Here is a 22,743-nt window from a genome sequence, read left to right on the forward strand (position 1 = left end):
TGAACCCATTTCCTCTGCATGACCTGTCATTGCCACAGTAACTAGATGAAACCCACTAGCATGTGTAGGAGTTGATTGAGCCCTATGTATGTGTTGTTCCTACCTTGCTATGCCTGCTATGCTTAGAGTCGTGTCAGGTCTGGTTCATCTGGGTGATGGGCTAGAGTGAAATGTTTATGTCGGTAATGAGAGTGGTGTGGTGAACACGATTTGGTAAAGGTATCGATGAGAGGCCATGTAGGAGTACATGGTGGGTTGTTTCATTGAAGCCGACCTTAAGCACTGAGATCTGTATGTGTGATTTAAGAATCAGCTACTACCATGTATTGGGCCCGAAACCAATGGACCCTCTCGACTTCTTATTCACCCTAGTTCTCCGTCCAGGAGTTGCAAGTAGTTTCTGGTGTTTGTAGCCTACTGGAGGCCGTGGACAGCGCTGACCGTAGGGGTGGGCTGTGATGCGGTAGGTACGTGGCCGGGTGTACCGAATACCCGTTAGGTATCTCGGGAACCCTGTTCACATCGTTCGGGGCCGTATGGGAAACCTCGGCCGGACTCCCTGCGGATGGAACCTGAATAGGCGATAAACCTGGACTGGAGGCTTAGGTGATTAGGTAGGTCGTGGCCGACACCCACGTTGGGCTTCCGCTTGAAGGTTGCCGAGTACATGTCGTGTAAACGACGATAAGTGGTGAGAGCGTGTATGAAGAAGTACACCCCTGCAGGGTTAACATGATCTATTCGAATAGCCGCGTCCGCGGTAAAGGACTACTTGGTTGCCTATACAGTTCATAGACAAGTAAATGGAAACTATTAAAAGCCTCAAGATAAGTGTGAGTGCCGAGGATGGCTCTTCCGTAGGAAGACGGAGGTGGATCCTCGGTAGTGTATTGAAGTGGTGAGTAGTGGACTCGTGTGCGCAAAACATTTCAAGTTGGAGTATCGTAGGATAGTCTAGCCAAGAGTCAAAGCTGGCTTGCTGCAATAACTCCACCAACCCTTCTTGATACTATGCATGTATGTAGGGTCTGATGTAAGTCTTGCTGAGTACCTTTGTACTCATGTTGCTATAATCTACATTTTTACAGAAGACGCTGCAACCCCTTCTGATGGGTTCTATGTAGACGTTGACATCAACGAGTAGGCTAAAGACCCAGGTGGTGACCCTGAGCTTGTGATGGACCACATAGTATAGTTAGGCTTCCAAGCCTCTTTTATTTTAATAGTTGTCTGTACTCAGACAAGTTACTTCCGCTGTTGGCTTGTATGACTGTATGACTTGTATGTTGGGTCGTGAGACCCGTACCTTTGTGTGTATGTTATGTATGGCTCACTGAGCCTTAAATAAAGTACTTGTGTCGTAGAGTCATGTTGTGATGCTTCGTTGTATTTGCACATATCGAGCATATTGTGTGTATGATTGAAATGCTTGGTATGTGTGGGATCTGACTATCTAGTTGTTTATCTTTAGTAGCCTCTCTTACCGGGAAATGTCTCCTAGTGTTACCGCTGAGCCATGGTAGCTTGCTACTGCTCTGGAACACTTAGGCTGGCCGGCATGTGTCCTTCTTCGTTCCTGTGTCTGTCCCTTCGGGGAAATGTCACGCTTTGAGTACCGGAGTCCTGTTAGCCCGCTACAGCCCGGTTTACCGGAGTCCTGCTAGCCCAGTGCTACAGCCCGGACCCACTTGCTGATGACCGACACGTTCGAAGCTGGGTCATGGATGCCTGTCCCTGTAAGTCTGTGCCACTTTGGGTTTACGACTAGTCATGTCAGCCCGGGCTCTTTATCATATGGATGCTAGCGACACTATCATATACGTGAGCCAAAAGGCGCAAACGGTCCCGGGAAAAAGGTAAGACGACACCCGTGGGGATACCGTGCGTGAGGCCGCAAAGTGATATGAGGTGTTACCAGCTAGATCGATGTGACATCGAGTCGGGGTCCTGACAGCGTTGGCATCAGAGCCGGACTGCCTGTAGGTTCTCCAAGCCAAACTGGTCGATGTTGAGTCTAGAAATTCTTTAGTTATATGTAGGGGAATTGTTTGTGGGTTGGAACGTAAGGCTCTTTTACTCCTTATATCTTATGACATTCTGATCTGAGTCAGTCCATTCTTCCACCGGGGGTTAAGGAATTAGGATCTGTTCTCTCTATCAGGATCACGTGTTACTAATCAGTAGTACCTTATAAGTTTGATGGTTACAAGCCTAGTTCAGTTCTACTACCACATTATGTTGTAAGAATGGTTTCAAGACTTGATATGATGATGTTGAGTGTGTACGAAATCCTTTGTCAAATGTCTCAATATCCTTTTTGAGCATTTACAGCTGTTATGCTGCCGAAATTTTGCTAGAAATTCTAATGCCTTTGCATTATAATTGTGCTTTCAGATGGCCACTCGCGACCTCAATCAAGTGGTTCGCCTGACTCGCTGCCTAGATGTACCCGGCCATACTGCTAAGTTGGTCAGGGTAATGACTGAGGCTGGATACCGCTGGTATCCTGAGTACACGGTCGAAGAGCAATTCCGAGACTTTCAATCAAAGCCAGTATCTCTGCACTGTCAGGATATTTCCATCTTATCCTGGATCCACTGAGCCTCTTCACTGCTCCTATGGACTCGGGGTTACTATCGAGATGGCTGTGCAGGATGCCGCCTACTCTATGATGACCATTATGCGAGTCAGATCTGGGTCTATTTCGGGACTCTGACTTCCGGTATATGCCAGGATCACTTCCGGGAGCACAAGGATATTTTCAGGCTATATATGCTGACTCCACTCAGGAGGATTCACGGACTCGCACCACTGCTGAGATGCTCGAGGATAAGGACCGTGAAAATCGGGCCTTAAGGTTAGAGCTCTTCAATACCCGTGCTGACCACTGGGCCACTTTGACTCGGTTCGCACCGGCGGTGCAAGCTGGATATTCAGATATGCGCGATCTCTATCCTGTGAGATCTGCTCTGCCAGACGTGATGGTTTGGCGTGATGTAGGAGGCATCACCCCACCTCGCGGTCCCCGCAGGCCACCGTTTGCTGGTCCAAGGCCTCATCCTAGCCCCTATGGTCCACAAGCTCCGCGAGACCGTCTGTTTCCGGATGATCATGTTGAACTTCCGGGCTATGGAGGTGACTTCTACGAGGACTACTACGGATCGGTCTGAGTTAGTAGTAGTATCACTAGTTCGCACTAGCTGTGTCGTCTGTCGTCCCGCGTGACTCGTGGGATATGACCTAGTTTGTACTCTTCCGGAGTTGTAGAAAAATAATGTATAGGAGTTTGGAATGCCTCCGATGAGATGTAATCCCTTTTCACCGTAATAGTACTTTGTTTGGTCTTGTACTAAACCTTGTATGGTGTGTATGACGATGGAATAAAGAAGCAGTTTCTGTATCTACCATGTCATACGGATGATCATCTTGCATTCCGAGTTATTCCTTGCATTATGTATCCTATGTCGGAATTTTATCATTCTGACTAAATCATTGGCTTGTTTACCTAGGATGGTCAACACGCGCGCCAACCCTGCTTCTCAAGAGCAGGCCGAAGGCAGTGAAGCCAGGAATGAAAATCTGCCTCATCCTCCTTCACTAGCAGAGGTGATGATGGAAGCTGAGAGAAACAAGCGGGAGACAAACCGTTTGTTGGAGCGTATTGAACAGAATACAGCACACCATCAGAGGGCTAACGTGGTGTCACTCAGCGATTTTATCAAATTGCATCCACCCACGTTCCACCACTCCGTCGAGCCTCTCGACGCTGATGACTGGCTTCGCAGTATTTCTCACAAGCTGCGTTCCGCGCTGGTAGCGGAGGCTGACAAGGTCACCTTTGCCGCATATCATCTTGAAGGCCCCGCCAGTCTATGGTGGGAGAATTATGGAGCTATGCGCCCAGCGGGCCATGTCACAACTTGGGCTGAATTCAGCGAGGCTTTCCGTGAACATCACATTCCGGAGGGTCTCATGGACCGTAAGCGTGAAGAATTTTGCAATTTCACCCAAGGCCGACTTTCTGTGGATGTCTATAGCAGGGAGTTTGGTAATCTTGCACGATATGCAACCGAGGAAGTTTCTACTGACGCCAAGAAGCAAGCAAGGTTCCGTAAGGGCCTTAGTCCTGAGCTTCGTCGCGACCTCCGTCTGCATGAGTGCACATCTTTTCGAAACTTGTCAACAAAGCCATCAGTGCTGAAACTGGTCAGACTGATTATGACGCAACACGCAAGCATGGACGTGATATGGGCTCCTCATCCGGTGCTGGTCCTCAGAAGCGCCGCGTGTGGGTACCCAATACCGCCCTGCCACCCAGGTTCACACCGAGGCCATCTTTTCAGGCGCCTCGCCCTGTTCAACAGTCTGCACCAGCCAAGCCCTATGGGGGTCCATCCAATAATGCTCCTCCACGTACCAGTTCCGTGACTTGTTTCAAGTGTGGGGAATCTGGTCATTATATGCGTGAGTGTCCCCAGACCAACCCCAATCAATCTGCTAAAGCTGTTGGCCGTGGCAAGCCGACAGGAAAGTGTTTCATGCCAAACCGGTCACCGCTTCACGTGGCCATGTCAACTGTGTCTCTGCCGAAGAAGCTCAAGAGGATCCCAACGTCGTTCTCGGTACGCTTCTTGTTAATTGCCACCCGGCATCTGTTCTTTTCGATACAGGAGCCTCTCATTCCTTTATATCTGAAAATTATGCTCGTTTGCATAACGTTGCATTCTGTGATCTGCCGTCCACTATGGAAATCTCTACCCCTGGGTCTAGATGGCAGACCTCTAGGGTAAGTTATGGAAATGAAATCCAAGTCGACAGACTTGTTTTTCTCGCATCTTTGATAGCCCTTAAATCTTCAGATATTAATATCATTTTGGGTATGGACTGGATGTCAGCTCATCAAGCCAAAATTGATTGCTTCTCTAGGACCGTTCAACTCACCCATCCTTCGGGGAAGATAGTCAATGTTTTGACCCGAATAGCCAAGCGGCAGTTATATTCTCTTAACGCCAGCCCTTTACCAGACCTTGAGGACGTTCCGGTAGTCCGTGACTTTCCGGATGTCTTTCCAGAGGAATTGCCAGGTGTTCCACCTGACAGGGATGTTGAGTTCGTAATAGACCTCATCCCCGGAACCGTTCCAATTGCTAGAAGGCCTTATAAGATGGCACCCCTAGAACTAGCCGAGCTTAAGAAACAACTCGATGAATCCTTGAAAAAGGGTTTCATCCGTCCCAGTTCATCTCCGTGGGCTTGCCCCGTCCTATTCGTTAAGAAGAAGGATGGTACGGACCGGATGGTTGTAGATTACCGACCTGTCAATTTGGTCACAATCAAGAACAAATACCCGCTTCCCAGGATCAACGATCTGTATGATCAGCTCGCTGGATCCTCAGTCTTCTCCAAGATGGATTTGAGGTTGGGCTACCATCAAATCAAAATCAGAAACGGGGACATTCCTAAAACGGCCTTTGTTACTCGTTATGGCCAATACGAGTACACCGTCATGTCCTTCGGTTTAACCAACGCTCCAGCCACCTTTTCTCGGTTAATGAACTCAATCTTCATGGAGTATTTGGATAAATTCGTCGTAGTTTATCTCGATGATATACTCATATACTCCAAGAACGAGGAAGAACATGCCGAACATCTAAGGCTAGTGTTGCAGAAACTTCGAGAGCATCGCCTTTATGCCAAATTTTCTAAATGTGAATTCTGGTTGCCAGAAGTGACCTATCTGGGTCATGTAATATCTGGTAAAGGTATTGCGGTTAACCCTGAGCGAGTTCAAGCCGTCCTTGACTGGACTCCACCCGAATCGGTCAAGCAAGTTCGGAGTTTTCTAGGCTTAGCGAGCTATTGCCGTCGCTTTGTCGAGAACTTCTCCAAAGTCGCTAAACCTCTAACCGAACTCCTCAAGAAAGATAAGAAGTTCGAATGGACTCCACAATGTGAGCACAGTTTTCAGGAACTGAAAAGACGCCTGACTTCTGCTCCTGTGCTGGTACCACCAGACTTCTCCAAAGACTTTGTTATCTACTGCGACGCCTCGCGACAAGGACTAGGTTGCATTCTCATGCAAGATCGACACGTAATTGCTTACGCTTCACGGCAATTGCACCCACATGAGGAGAATTATCCTACTCATGATCTAGAACTTGCAGCCGTAGTCTATGCACTTAAGACCTGGCGACATTACCTCCTCGGTAATCGTTGCGAAATATTCACTGATCACCAAAGTCTGAAGTACATTTTCACCCAACCGGATTTGAATCTCAGGCAAAGACGTTGGGTTGAATTGATCACAGACTTCGACTTAGGGATAACCTATACCCCAGGGAAAGCCAACGTCATGGCTGATGCGCTAAGTCGTAAATCTTATTGTAACAACCTGATGTTACAACAAAGTCAACCGCTTCTCCATGAGGAATTTCGGAAGCTTAACCTTCACATTGTACCTCAAGGTTTTCTCTCCACCTTGGTGGCAAAACCTACCCTTACGGATCAAATTATCAAAGCACAGAAGGTAGATCCGGGAATCTCCCGCATCAAGAGGAACATTCAGAAAGGAATTGCGAATTGTTTCTCCGTTAATGATCAAGGAGTCGTGTACTTCGGGGATCGATTAGTAGTTCCCAAAGTGCGCAACCTGAGGCGATTGATCCTTAAGGAAGCTCATGAATCTCCTCTCACCATTCATCCCGGTAGTACTAAAATGTATCAGGACCTACGCCAGAGGTTCTGGTGGACTAGGATGAAGAGAGAAATTGCTCAGTATATTGCCAATTGCGACGTCTGTCGTCGTGTAAAAGCAGAGCATCAACGGCCTGCTGGCACCCTTCAACCCTTAGCTATTCCTGAATGGAAATGGGATAAAATTGGTATGGATTTCATTACCGGTTTTCCCAGGACCAAGAGAGGGAATAATGCTATCTTCGTCGTGGTCGATCGTCTTTCCAAAGTAGCTCATTTCCTACCTGTTCGTGAGAGTATAACCGCTAGTCAGCTGGCAGACTTATACATCTCCCGAATAGTGTCCCTCCATGGTGTTCCTTTGGAAATCAATTCGGATCGAGGAAGTCTTTTCACCTCTCGATTTTGGGAAAGTTTCCAAAATGCTATGGGAACCCGTCTCTCCTTTAGCACCGCTTTCCACCCTCAGTCAAGTGGTCAAGTGGAACGCGTCAACCAAATTCTAGAAGACATGCTTCGAGCCTCTGTTATCTCTTTCGGAATGGACTGGGAGAAGTGCCTTCCATTTGCCGAATTCGCTTACAACAACAGCTATCAATCTAGCTTGGGTAAAGCCCCTTTTGAAGTTCTCTATGGACGACGATGTCGAACACCCCTTAACTGGTCAGAGACCGGGGAAAGACAATTCTTTGGCCCGGATATGATTCAGGAAGCAGAAGAACAAGTTCGTATCGTTCGTGAAAAGTTGAAAACAGCCCAATCCCGTCAAAAGAGTCAATATGACCGAAAACATAAGGCTATGACTTTCGAGGTTGACGAGAAGGCTTATCTTCGGGTCACCCCTCTGAAGGGAACCCATCGCTTCGGTATCAAAGGCAAATTGGCTCCTCGTTACATTGGACCTTTTCGCATTCTTGCCAAACGAGGAGAAGTTGCCTACCAATTGGAACTACCTCCGCACCTCTCCAGAGTTCACGATGTCTTCCACGTTTCTCAACTCAGGCGTTGCTTCTCGGATCCTATCCGTGAAGTGGACCACGAAACGCTTGATCTCCAAGATAATCTTACATATCGAGAGTACCCCATTCGTATCCTCGATCAAGCCGAACGTACCACGCGACGTCATAACATCAAGTTTCTCAAGGTTCAATGGTCGCACCATTCTGAAGATGAAGCAACTTGGGAAAGGGAGGATCGTCTTCGACTCGAGTATCCCGCCTTCTTCTCGGAGGAACCCAAATCTCGGGACGAGATTCTTTTGAGTGGGGGTGAGTTGTCACACCCTAGCTAGTCATGCATTAGAGTGTTGCATCATGTTTATTCTTTCATCAGAAACTTGAAATGGGGATGACAGAACCCCCAGTCCCCTCTGAAACCAACTAGGGTTACTAAAATAATTTTCAATGAACCTGAAATGCCCTTCTAAAATGCCCATCATTTTAGCCTTGGTTCAGAACCTCTGACAAAAGTGGTGCACATTTTCTAGGCCATCATAGGGTCTTTGAATTAAATCATAGATATTTGAATTTGGGCATTTGAAATAATATAAAATATTTAAATGCTCAAATATCTCCAAACTGAAATGTTTCATGTTGGAAATATTCCAACTATGGACCAGGAGTAGTTTGGTGATTTTTGGAGTTGCCTAGGTATTTTATTTAACTCAACAAAGTTGCAGAATTATTAAATAAAACAGAAAATAGAAAAAAAGGGAAAACCCTACCTGGCGCCACCGCAGCCCACTAGCCAGCCCACCTGCCGGCCCAGCCCAGCACCGCTCCAGCGAGCTGCTTCGGCCAGGCAGGCAGGCAGGTGCCCGACGGCGACCGCGGCGTGCGCCACGCACCTGCTCGCCGCCTCGCCGCTCCCCTCGCCAGGTGACGACGTGGATCGTCCTCCCTCTCTCCCCCGAACCCCCCAGACACCCCCTCTCCTCTCCAGCTCCTCCCCCTCGCACGCCCCAGCCATGGCCGACGCCACCATCGCCGCACCACCGTCGTAGCCGTGCTCCCCGTCGTCTCCACGCCGTCTCACCGTGTCCAGGAGCTTCGCCGCTGTCCACTTCATCGAGCAGCCGAGCCCCGAGCGCTCGCAACGCCCGAGACCACCGCACCGACCTCGCCCGAGCTCACCGTCGCCGGAGATCCCCTTCAACGCCGACGTCGCTCCGGTCCATCTCCGACCGCACCAAGGACTCCGTCGCACTCACTGTGAGCTCAGCCATCTTCCCCTCCCTTCCGTTCTTGCTCCCGAGCCGTGTAGCAACCTCCCGGAGCTCAACCGCACCCACCGCCGTGGACCTCGTCGCCGACGTGCTCCCGGTCATCCTCCGGCCACAAGATGGTGTCCATCTTGCTCACCGCGTTCCACAGCACCTAGCTAGCCACTCCACGAGCCTCACCGAACCCTCTAGCACCAAGTTCACCTCCGACCGAACCTCGGTGGCCGCCAAAGTCGTCGCCGGCGTCGACTCCGGCCACCCCGACCCCAACGGACTCCGCCAAGAGCCGCGGGTCGTCCTCAGCTTCACTCCGGTGGTCGCCGCGGTCCATTTGGTGGCCGAAACGACCAAAACCACTATCGCCGCCGCACTGTTGGTCGCCGCCGGCCAGAACTCCGGCGAGCTGACGTGGCCTAGTTAATTAACCACTAATCCACCACCTACTGACGCTGACAAGTGGGCCCCAGGGGTTAGTCAAAGCTAACCAGCCCGGGGTCAACGCGGGATTAGCACCTGGTCACTGACGTGTGGACCCCACACGTCAGGTTTGACCCGAGCCAGCCCTGTTGACCTGCTGATGTCACTGTGACGTCAGGCTGACGCAGTAAATGATATTTCTGGATTTAAATTTAATCAGGAAATTCCAGAATATTAATTAAACTTCAAAAATTCATAACTTTTATTCTGTAACTCCAAATTGGACAAATAATATATGAAAAATGATCAGAAAAATCCAATCTATCCATCTATACCATTTTCATGCATGATCAAACAAGTTAAATTGATGTTTTAAACAGAACAAGAAAAGGCACTTTAAAAGGCCATATTTGAATTTGGAATTTGAATCTTTGATTCAAATTTGCTCAAACACTTCTGGCTTTAGTTGCATTAGCCCAACACACTCATATTGCCATGTTTCATGCATGCATCATATTGTTGCACATTGTTTGGTGATGCCTGTGTATCGTTATCCTTTGCGACAGGATCTGTCCCCGAGGAGTACCGTGACTACCCTAACGAAGAACCGTATCCGTGCAACGAACCATCAGGCAAGCAACCAACCATTTGATCATATCGATACAATCCCATGTTCTCGCTCCTGCTCTCTTTTACTGCATTAAGACAACGCGATTCAAACTGCTGTGTGCTACGGTAGTTGAACCCATTTCCTCTGCATGACCTGTCATTGCCACAGTAACTAGATGAAACCCACTAGCATGTGTAGGAGTTGATTGAGCCCTATGTATGTGTTGTTCCTACCTTGCTATGCCTGCTATGCTTAGAGTCGTGTCAGGTCTGGTTCATCTGGGTGATGGGCTAGAGTGAAATGTTTATGTCGGTAATGAGAGTGGTGTGGTGAACACGATTTGGTAAAGGTATCGATGAGAGGCCATGTAGGAGTACATGGTGGGTTGTTTCATTGAAGCCGACCTTAAGCACTGAGATCTGTATGTGTGATTTAAGAATCAGCTACTACCATGCATTGGGCCCGAAACCAATGGACCCTCTCGACTTCTTATTCACCCTAGTTCTCCGTCCAGGAGTTGCAAGTAGTTTCTGGTGTTTGTAGCCTACTGGAGGCCGTGGACAGCGCTGACCGTAGGGGTGGGCTGTGATGCGGTAGGTACGTGGCCGGGTGTACCGAATACCCGTTAGGTATCTCGGGAACCCTGTTCACATCGTTCGGGGCCGTATGGGAAACCTCGGCCGGACTCCCTGCGGATGGAACCTGAATAGGCGATAAACCTGGACTGGAGGCTTAGGTGATTAGGTAGGTCGTGGCCGACACCCACGTTGGGCTTCCGCTTGAAGGTTGCCGAGTACATGTCGTGTAAACGACGATAAGTGGTGAGAGCGTGTATGAAGAAGTACACCCCTGCAGGGTTAACATGATCTATTCGAATAGCCGCGTCCGCGGTAAAGGACTACTTGGTTGCCTATACAGTTCATAGACAAGTAAATGGAAACTATTAAAAGCCTCAAGATAAGTGTGAGTGCCGAGGATGGCTCTTCCGTAGGAAGACGGAGGTGGATCCTCGGTAGTGTATTGAAGTGGTGAGTAGTGGACTCGTGTGCGCAAAACATTTCAAGTTGGAGTATCGTAGGATAGTCTAGCCAAGAGTCAAAGCTGGCTTGCTGCAATAACTCCACCAACCCTTCTTGATACTATGCATGTATGTAGGGTCTGATGTAAGTCTTGCTGAGTACCTTTGTACTCATGTTGCTATAATCTACATTTTTACAGAAGACGCTGCAACCCCTTCTGATGGGTTCTATGTAGACGTTGACATCAACGAGTAGGCTAAAGACCCAGGTGGTGACCCTGAGCTTGTGATGGACCACATAGTATAGTTAGGCTTCCAAGCCTCTTTTATTTTACTAGTTGTCTGTACTCAGACAAGTTACTTCCGCTGTTGGCTTGTATGACTGTATGACTTGTATGTTGGGTCGTGAGACCCGTACCTTTGTGTGTATGTTATGTATGGCTCACTGAGCCTTAAATAAAGTACTTGTGTCGTAGAGTCATGTTGTGATGCTTCGTTGTATTTGCACATATCGAGCATATTGTGTGTATGATTGAAATGCTTGGTATGTGTGGGATCTGACTATCTAGTTGTTTATCTTTAGTAGCCTCTCTTACCGGGAAATGTCTCCTAGTGTTACCGCTGAGCCATGGTAGCTTGCTACTGCTCTGGAACACTTAGGCTGGCCGGCATGTGTCCTTCTTCGTTCCTGTGTCTGTCCCTTCGGGGAAATGTCACGCTTTGAGTACCGGAGTCCTGTTAGCCCGCTACAGCCCGGTTTACCGGAGTCCTGCTAGCCCAGTGCTACAGCCCGGACCCACTTGCTGATGACCGACACGTTCGAAGCTGGGTCATGGATGCCTGTCCCTGTAAGTCTGTGCCACTTTGGGTTTACGACTAGTCATGTCAGCCCGGGCTCTTTATCATATGGATGCTAGCGACACTATCATATACGTGAGCCAAAAGGTGCAAACGGTCCCGGGAAAAAGGTAAGACGACACCCGTGGGGATACCGTGCGTGAGGCCGCAAAGTGATATGAGGTGTTACCAGCTAGATCGATGTGACATCGAGTCGGGGTCCTGACATAAGTGGCCTATGGCGATGGTGGATGAGGGCTGCGGTGGTGGTCCTCGGTGTTCCGGTGGCTGGGTGCGTCTACTTGGCGAGGCACCGCGTGGTTCTAGTCAGCTACTGGGTCGGGATGGCGCGACTTCCGATGAAAATCGCGTCGACCTTGGTCTTGATGGACGATGGTGGCATCATTGATGTTGTTTCCTTGTTGAGGCATTATCGTTGCAGGCAACGTCATCTCCCTCGGGCTGCTCCGGGGGAAAACCTAGATCTGGGTCTTCCTGGATTGGACGATGATGGTGTTGGAGATATGCCCTAGAGGCAAGCATGTATGATGATATTTTCTATGTGTTTATGAATAAAGATAGTCCTTGGATGTAATCAATGATACTTGTTGGCAAGTACGTGACTTGTCTGTGAGATCTTGTGTTGTATGAGACATCCTTAATTGTCCCTAGTCGCAAGTGACGTGTGGGCACACGTCGGACTAGACTAGCATATGACACACTGGATGGCTCGGTCTCACTAGCCATGGAGCATTGGAAGCTAACCGGATAATATGGACTCGGAAGGATCTGGTCGGATTCGACATAGTCGAATCCGAGTCGAGATAAGGTCCGAATCGGACAAACCCAACTATGAGACACATCGATATGTCATCTGTGAGTCTCTAGTACAACATATGTTTTATGTCCTAAGACCTGAGCTGACGCATGTACTCGGGATGGTGACAGACTTGTGTTGGGCCGACCAAACGCTACTCCGTGACTGGGTAGTTACAAAGGTAGGTTTCGGGTTTGTCCAGTCCCATGCTACGAGATATGGTCGAGCAAGATGGGATTTGCCCCTCCGATCAGGAGAGATATACTCTGGGCCCCTCGTGTGATCCAACTAGGATAAGCATGGCCATGCGACAAGGATTATGAGATAATCCAATTTGTGGTCGGTATCACTAGAACGAGAAAGAGGTCGGGCTAGAACAAGGATGACAGTCTCGCCTTGAGCCCAACAACATATATCGTGAGGCAAAGGGAACATAAGTGTGACACGTTGTATAGGTTCGCCTAACTAGCTTCATAGCTGCTTGGTGGTCGGCACGCCTTGCTAGAGGCCGCTACCAACCGTGCAGGTCAGAGGTGATACAGACTATGACCAAGCCGACTTGAACCTAAGGGGTAGCGCGCTTAAGGGAAGGAACCTATGAGGTCGGTTCGGAGGACACTGGTCGGATGTGATCCGAGCTAGACTTGGAACGCGACCGAGTAGACTTTGGAGTTTAGGATCCGTGCAAGGCCCAAGTGTTGAGCCCACGTCGAATGCCTATAAATAGTGGAGGTGCGGCACACTTATTCAATTGATCACGTCGGTGCTGTCACTAGGGTTTGCATGTGTTGCGAATAGCCACGTCCACTCGTCGCCGACTGTGTGATCGGACCTAGTAGTCCGCCGCACGGTGTTCCTCCTGCATGCGCGGATACCGTTAGAGGCAGTGCACTTGCGCCACTTCGGTGAACCTGTATGTGGGAACCGATGACCGACTGTTCAAGGGAGATCAGACGAGAAGGAGACGATCTACGCGGATGCGCTGCCCCAACTCTTCTTCCGCTGCACGGCACTCCACGTCTAGTGGTAATGATCTGTGATCCATTCCCGTAGCATGTTCCTGGATGTTCTGCGCGTAGGAAAATTTTAAATTTGCAGTTGACGCACCCTACCGTAGAACCCAACAGATGGCATCTTCGATGCCGTTCTCCCTCCTAGGGGCATCGCTTTGGAGTAGGTGCTGACTGGAAGGCCCCAAAGGTGGAGCGGGGTTTCATCATCCGCATCGATGACGATGGATCTTGGCGGCGTGGTGCAGGGGAGTCTCGGCGTCCGATGCGGGTTGACGGACTCGTGCAGGAGGACGGCGTTGTCTGGCGTCGTGGTGGCGTCGACAGCAGTCCTGGCAAGGTTGATGCGTCAGTTCTGTTGGGGAACGTAGTAATTTTAAAAAATTTCCTACGCACACGCAAGATCATGGTGATGGAATAGCAATGAGAGGGGAGAGTGTTTGTCCACGTACCCTCGTAGACCGTAAGCGGAAGCGTTATGACAACGCGGTTGATGTAGTCGTACGTCTTCACGATCCGACCGATCCAAGCACCGAACGTACGGCACCTCCGAGTTCAGCACACGTTCAGCTCGATGACGATCTCCGGGCTCCGATCCAGCAAAGCTCCAGAGATGAGTTCCGTCAGCACGACGGCGTGGTGACGATGATGATGTTCTACCGGTGAAGGGTTTCACCTAAACTCCGCGACGATATGACCGAGGTGGAATATGGTGGAGGGGGGCACTGCACACGGCTAAGGAACGATCCGTAGATCAACTTGTGTGTCTATGGGGTGCCCCCGGCCCCTGTATATAAAGGAGCAAGGGGGGAGGCCAGCTGGCCCTTGGAGGGCGCGCCAAGGAGGAGGAATCCTCCTCCTAGTAGGAGTAGGATTCCTCCTTTCCTACTCCTACTAGGAGGAGGAAGGAAGGAGGAGAGGGGGAAGGAAAGGGGGGGCGCCCCCCCCCCCTTCCTAGTCCAATTCGGACCAGAGGGGGGAGGGGGCGCGCAGCCCATGCTGGCCGCCCCTCTCTCCTTTCCCCTAAGGCCCATAAGGCCCATTACTCTCCCCCCAGGGGGGGGGGGTTCCGGTAACCCTCCGGCACTCCGGTTTTCTCCGAAATCACCCGGAACACTTCCGGTGTCCGAATATAGTTATCCAATATATCAATCTTTATGTATCGACCATTTCGAGACTCCTCGTCATGTCCGTGATCACATTCGGGACTCCGAACAAACTTCGGTACATCAAAACTTATAAACTCATAATAAAACTGTCATCGTAACGTTAAGTGTGCGGACCCTACGGGTTTGAGAACTATGTAGACATGACCTAGAACTATTCTCGGTAAATAACCAATAGCGGGACCTGGATGCCCATATTGGTTCCTACATATTCTACGAAGATCTTTATCGGTCAAACCGTGTAACAACATATGTTGTTCCCTTTGTCATCGGTATGTTACTTGCCCGAGATTCGATCGTCGGTATCCAATACCTAGTTCAATATCGTTACCGGCAAGTCTCTTTACTCGTTACGTAATGCATCATCCCGTAACCAACTCATTGGTCACATTGCTTGCAAGGCTTATAGTGATGTGCATTACCGAGAGGGCCCAGAGATACCTCTCCGACAATCGGAGTGACAAAACCTAATCTCGAAATACGCCAACTCAACATGTACCTTCGGAGACACCTGTAGTACTCCTTTATAATCACCCAGTTACGTTGTGACGTTTGGTAGTACCCAAAGTGTTCCTCCGGTAAACGGGAGTTGCATAATTCTCATAGTTACAGGGACATGTATAAGTCATGAAGAAAGCAATAGCAATATACTAAACGATCAAGTGCTAGGCTAATGGGATGGGTCATGTCAATCACATCATTCTCCTAATGATGTGATCCCATTAATCAAATGACAACACATGTCTATCGTTAGGAAACATAACCATCTTTGATTAATGAGCTAGTCAAGTAGAGGCATACTAGTGACTATATGTTTGTCTATGTATTCACACATGTATCATGTTTCCGGTTAATACAATTCTAGCATGAATAATAAACATTTATCATGATATGAGGAAATAAATAATAACTTTATTATTTCCTCTAGGGCATATTTCCTTTAGTCTCCCACTTGCACTAGAGTCAATAATCTAGATTACATAGTAATTATTCTAACACCCATGGAGTCTTGGTGCTGATCATGTTTTGCTCGTGAGAGAGGCTTAGTCAACGGGCCTGCAACATTCAGATCCGTATGTATCTTGCAAATCTCTATGTGTCCCACTTGGACTTGGTCCCGAATGGAATTGAAGCGTCTCTTGATGTGCTTGGTCCTCTTGTGAAATCTGGATTCCTTTGCCAAGGCAATTGCACCAGTATTGTCACAGAAGATCTTCATTGGTCCCGATGCACTAGGTATGACACCTAGATCGGAAATGAACTCCTTCATCCAGACTCCTTCATTTGCTGCTTCAGAAGCAGCTATGTACTCCGCTTCACATGTAGATCCCGCCACGACGCTTTGTTTAGAACTGCACCAACTTACAGCTCCATCGTTTAATAAAAACACGTATCCGGTTTGCGATTTAGAATCGTCCGGATCAGTGTTAAAGCTTGCATCGACGTAACCATTTACGACTAGCTCTTTGTCACCTCCATATACGAGAAACATATCCTTAGTCCTTTTCAGGTATTTCAGGATGTTCTTGACCGCTGTCCAGTGATCCACTCCTGGATTACTTTGGTACCTTCCTACCAAGCTTATTGCTAAGCATACGTCAGGTCTGGTACACAACATTGCATACATGATAGAGCCTATGGCTGAAGCATAGGGAACATCTTTCATTTTCTCTCTATCTTCTGCTATGGTCGGGCATTGAGTTTGACTCAACTTCACACCTTGAAGCACGGGCAAGAACCCTTTCTTTGCCTGATCCATTTTGAACTTTTTCAAAATTTTATCAAGGTATGTGCTTTGTGAAAGTCCTATTAAGCCTCTTGATCTATCTCTATAGATTTTGATGCCCAATATGTAAGCAGCTTCACCGAGGTCTTTCATTGAAAAACTTTTATTCAAGTATCCCTTTATGCTATCCAGAAATTCTATATCATTTCCAATTAATAATATGTCATCTACATATAATATCAGAAATGCTACAGAGCTCCCACTCACTTTCTTGTAAATACAAGCTTCTCCAAAAGTCTGTATAAAACCATATGCCTTGATCACACTATCAAAGCGTTTATTCCAACTCCGAGATGCTTGCACCAGTCCATAAATGGATCGCTGTAGCTTGCACACCTTGTTAGCATCTTTTGGATCAACAAAACCTTCTGGTTGCATCATATACAACTCTTCTTCCAGAAATCCATTCAAGAATGCAGTTTTAACATCCATTTGCCAAATTTCATAATCATGAAATGCAACAATAGCTAACATGATTCGGACAGACTTAAGCATCGCTACGGGTGAGAAAGTCTCATCGTAGTCAACCCCTTGAACTTGTCGAAAACCTTTTGCAACAAGTTGAGCTTTATAGACAGTTACATTGCCATCAGCGTTAGTCTTCTTCTTAAAGATCCATTTATTCTCAATGGCTTGCTGATCATCGGGCAAGTCAACCAAAGTCCATACTTTGTTTTCATACATGGATCCCATCTCAGATTTCATGGCCTCTAGCCATTTTGCAGAATCTGGGCTCATCATCGCTTCCTCATAGTTCGTAGGTTCATCATGGTCAAGTAACATGACTTCCAGAATAGGATTACTGTACCACTCTGGTGCGGATCTTACTCTGGTAGACCTACGAGGTTCAGTAGAAACTTGATCTGAAGTTTCATGATCAATATCATTAGCTTCCTCACTAATTGGTGTAGTTGTCACAGGAACCGGTTCTTGTGATGAACTACTTTCCAATAAGGGAGTAGATACAGTTATCTCATCAAGTTCTACTTTCCTCCCACTCACTTCTTTCGAGAGAAACTCCTTCTCTAGAAAGGATCCGATTTTAGCAACGAAAATCTTGCCCTCAGATCTGTGATAGAAGGTGTACCCAATAGTTTCTTTTGGGTATCCTATGAAGACACATTTCTCCGATTTGTGTTCGAGCTTATCTGGTTGAAGTTTCTTCACATAAGCATCGCAGCCCCAAACTTTAAGAAACGACAACTTTAGTTTCTTGCCAAACCACAGTTCATAAGGTGTCGTCTTAACGGACTTTGATGGTGCCCTATTTAACGTGAATGCGGCCGTCTCTAAAGCATAACCCCAAAACAATAGCGGTAAATCAGTAAGAGACATCATAGATCGCACCATATCTAGTAAAGTACGATTACGACGTTCAGACACACCATTTCGTTGTGGTGTTCCGGGTGGCGTGAGTTGCGAAACTATTCCGCATTGTTTCAAGTGTAGACCAAACTCGTAACTCAAATATTCTCCTCCACGATCAGATCGTAGAAACTTTATTTTCTTGTTACGATGATTTTCCACTTCACTCTGAAATTCTTTGAACTTTTCAAATGTTTTAGACTTGTGTTTCATTAAGTAGATATACCCATATCTGCTTAAGTCATCTGTGAAGGTGAGAAAATAACGATTCCCGCCGCGAGCCTCAACATTCATTGGACCACAAACATCAGTATGTATGATTTCCAACAAATCAGTTGCCCGCTCCATTGTTCCGGAGAACGGCGTTTTAGTCATCTTGCCCATAAGGCACGGTTTGCAAGTACCAAGTGATTCATAATCAAGTGATTCCAAAAGCCCATCAGTATGGAGTTTCTTCATGCGCTTTACACCGATATGACCTAAACGGAAGTGCTACAAATAAGTTGCACTATCGTTATCAACTCTGCATCTTTTGGTTTCAACACTATGAATATGTGTATCACTACTATCGAGATTCAATAAAAATAGACCACTCTTCAAGGGTGCATGATCATAAAAGATATTACTCATATAAATAGAACAACCATTATTCTCTTATTTAAATGAATAACCGTCTCGCATCAAACAAGATCCAGATATAATGTTCATGCTCAACGTTGGCACGAAATAACAATTATTTAGGTCTAAAACTAATCCCGATGGTAGATGTAGAGGTAGCGTGCCGACCGTGATCACATCGACTTTGGAACCATTTCCCACGCGCATCGTCACCTCGTCCTTAGCCAATCTTCGCTTAATCCGTAGTCCCTGTTTCGAGTGGCAAATATTAGCAACAGAACCAGTATCAAATACCCAGGTGCTACTGCGAGCATTAGTAAGGTACACATCAATAACATGTATATCACATATACCTTTGTTCACTTTGCCATCCTTCTTATCTGCCAAATACTTGGGGCAGTTCCGCTTCCAGTGTCCAGTCTGCTTGCAGTAGAAGCACTCAGTTTCAGGCTTAGGTCCAGACTTGGGTTTCTTCTCTTGAGCAGCAACTTGCTTGCCGTTTCTTTTTGAAGTTCCCCTTCTTCTTCCCTTTGCCCTTTTTCTTGAAACTGGTGGTCTTGTTAACCATCAACACTTGATGCTCCTTCTTGATTTCTACCTCCGCATCTTTTAGCATTGCGAAGAGCTCGGGAATAGTCTTGTTCATCCCTTGCATATTATAGTTCATCACGAAGCTCTTGTAGCTTGGTGGCAGTGATTGAAGAATTCTGTCAATGACACTATCATCAAGAAGATTAACTCCCAGTTGAATCAAGTGATTATTATACCCAGACATTTGGAGTATGTGTGCACCGACAGAACTATTCTCCTCCATCTTGCAGCTATAGAACTTATTGGAGACTTCATATCTCTCAATCCGGGCATTTGCTTGAAATATTAACTTCAACTCCTGGAACATCTCATATGCTCCATGACGTTCGAAACGTCATTGAAGACCCGGTTCTAATCCGTAAAGCATGGCACACTGAACTATCGAGTAGTCATCAGCTTTGCTCTGCTAGACGTTCTTAACGTCGTCAGTTGCATCAGCAGCAGGCCTGGCACCCAGCGGTGCTTCCAGGATGTAACTTTTCTGTGCAGCAATGAGGATAATCCTCAGGTTACGGACCCAGTCCGTGTAATTGCTACCATCATCTTTCAACTTTGCTTTCTCAAGGAACGCATTAAAATTCAACGGAACAACAGCACGAGCCATCTATCTACAAACAAACATAGACAAGCAAAATACTATAAGGTACTTCATGATAAATTTAAGTTCAATTAATCATATTACTTAAGAACTCCCACTTAGAAAGACATCTCTCTAGTCATCTAAGTGATCACGTGATCCAAATCAACTAAACCATGTCCGATCATCACGTGAGATGGAGTAGTTTCAATGGTGAACATCACTAGGTTGATCATATCTACTATACGATTCACGCTCGACCTTTCGGTCTCCGTGTTCCGAGGCCATATCTGTATATGCTAGGCTCGTCAAGTATGACCTAAGTATTCCGCGTGTGCAACTGTTTTGCACCCGTTGTATTTGAACGTAGAGCCTATCACACCCGATCATCACGTGGTGTCTCAGCACGAAGAACTTTCGCAATGGTGCATGCTCAGGGAGAACACTTCTTGATTATTAGTGAGAGATCATCTTAAAATGCTACCGTCAATCAAAGCAAGATAAGATGCATAAAGGATAAACATCACATGCAATCAATATAAGTGATATGATATGGCCATCATCATCTTGTGCTTGTGATCTCCATCTTTGAAGCACCGTCGTGATTACCATCGTCACCGGCGCGACACCTTGATCTCCATCGTAGCATCGTTGTCGTTACGCCATCTATTGCTTCTACGACTATCGCTACCGCTTAGTGATAAAGTAAAGCAGGGCGTTTGCATTTCATACAATAAAGCGACAACCATATGGCTCCTGCCAGTTGCCGATAACTTCGGTTACAAAACATGATCATCTCATACAATAAAATATAGCATCACGTCTTGACCATATCACATCACAACATGCCCTACAAAAACAAGTTAGACGTCCTCTACTTTGTTGTTGCAATTTTTACGTGGCTGCTACGGGCTTACCAAGAACCGTTCTTACCTACGCATCAAAAACCACAACGATAGTTCGTCAAGTTGGTGCTGTTTTAACCTTCGCAAGGACCGGGCGTAGCCATACTCGATTCAGCTAAAGTGAGAGAGACAGACACCCGCCAGCCACCTTTAAGCACGAGTGCTCATAACGGTGAAACCAGTCTCGCGTAAGCGTACGTGTAATGTCGGTCCGGGCCGCTTCATCTCACAATACCGCCGAACCAAAGTATGACATGCTGGTAAGAAGTATGACTTGTATCGCCCACAACTCACTTGTGTTCTACTCGTGCATATAACATCAACGCATAAAACCTAGGCTCGGATGCCACTGTTGGGGAACGTAGTAATTTCAAAAAAATTCCTACGCACACGCAAGATCATGGTGATGGAATAGCAACGAGAGGGGAGAGTGTTCGTCCACGTACCCTCGTAGACCGTAAGCGGCAGCATTATGACAACGCAGTTGATGTAGTCGTACGTCTTCACGATCCGACCGATCCAAGCACCGAACGTACGGCACCTCCGAGTTCAGCACATGTTCAGCTCGATGACGATCTCCGGGCTCCGATCCAGCAAAGCTCCAGAGATGAGTTCCGTCAGCACGACGGCGTGGTGACGATGATGATGTTCTACCGGCGCAGGGCTTCGCCTAAACTCCGCGTGGAGGGGGGCACCGCACACGGCTAAGGAAAGATCCGTAGATCAACTAGTGTGTCTATGGGGTGCCCCCCGCCCCGTATATAAAGGAGCAAGGGGGGAGGCCGGCCGGCCCTTGGAGGGCGCGCCAAGGAGGAGGAATCCTCCTCCTAGTAGGAGTAGGATTCCTCCTTTCCTACTCCTACTAGGAGGAGGAAGGAAGGAGGAGAGGGGGAAGGAAAGGGGGGGCGCCGCCCCCCCCCTTCCTAGTCCAATTCGGACCAGAGGGGGAGGGGGCGCGCGGCCCATGCTGGCCGCCCCTCTCTCCTTTCCCCTAAGGCCCATAAGGCCCACTACTCTCCCGGGGGGGGGGGGTTCCGGTAACCCTCCGGCACTCCGGTTTTCTCCGAAATCACCCGGAACACTTCCGGTGTCCGAATATAGTCGTCCAATATATCAATCTTTATGTCTCGACCATTTCGAGACTCCTCGTCATGTCCGTGATCACATCCGGGACTCCGAACAAACTTCGGTACATCAAAACTTATAAACTCATAATAAAACTGTCATCGTAACGTTAAGCGTGCGGACCCTACGGGGTTGAGAACTATGTAGACATGAACTAGAACTATTCTCGGTCAATAACCAATAGCGGGACCTGGATGCCCATATTGGTTCCTACATATTCTACGAAGATCTTTATCGATCAAACCGCATAACAACATACGTTGTTCCCTTTGTCATCGGTATGTTACTTGCCCGAGATTCGATCGTCGGTATCCAATACCTAGTTCAATCTCGTTACCGGCAAGTCTCTTTACTCATTACGTAATGCATCATCCCGTAACCAACTCATTGGTCACATTGCTTGCAAGGCTTATAGTGATGTGCATTACCGAGAGGGCCCAGAGATACCTCTCCGACAATCGGAGTGACAAAACCTAATCTCGAAATACGCCAACTCAACATGTACCTTCGGAGACACCTGTAGTACTCCTTTATAATCACCCAGTTACCTTGTGATGTTTGGTAGTACCCAAAGTGTTCCTCCAGTAAACGGGAGTTGCATAATTCTCATAGTTACAGGAACATGTATAAGTCATGAAGAAAGCAATAGCAATATACTAAACGATCAAGTGCTAGGCTAACGGGATGGGTCATGTCAATCACATCATTCTCCTAATGATGTGATCTCATTAATCAAATGACAACACATGTCTATGGTTAGGAAACATAACCATCTTTGATTAATGAGCTAGTCAAGTAGAGGCATACTAGTGACTATATGTTTGTCTATGTATTCACACATGTATCATGTTTCCGGTTAATACAATTCTAGCATGAATAATAAACATTTACCATGATATGAGGAAATAAATAATAACTTTATTATTGCCTCTAGGGCATATTTCCTTCAAGTTCATATTATGAAGATGGATAGGTGGAAGACGGCGA

The sequence above is a fragment of the Triticum aestivum genome, chromosome 1B, assembly GCF_018294505.1.
Source record: "Triticum aestivum cultivar Chinese Spring chromosome 1B, IWGSC CS RefSeq v2.1, whole genome shotgun sequence".
In the NCBI taxonomy this organism is placed as follows: domain Eukaryota; kingdom Viridiplantae; phylum Streptophyta; class Magnoliopsida; order Poales; family Poaceae; genus Triticum; species Triticum aestivum.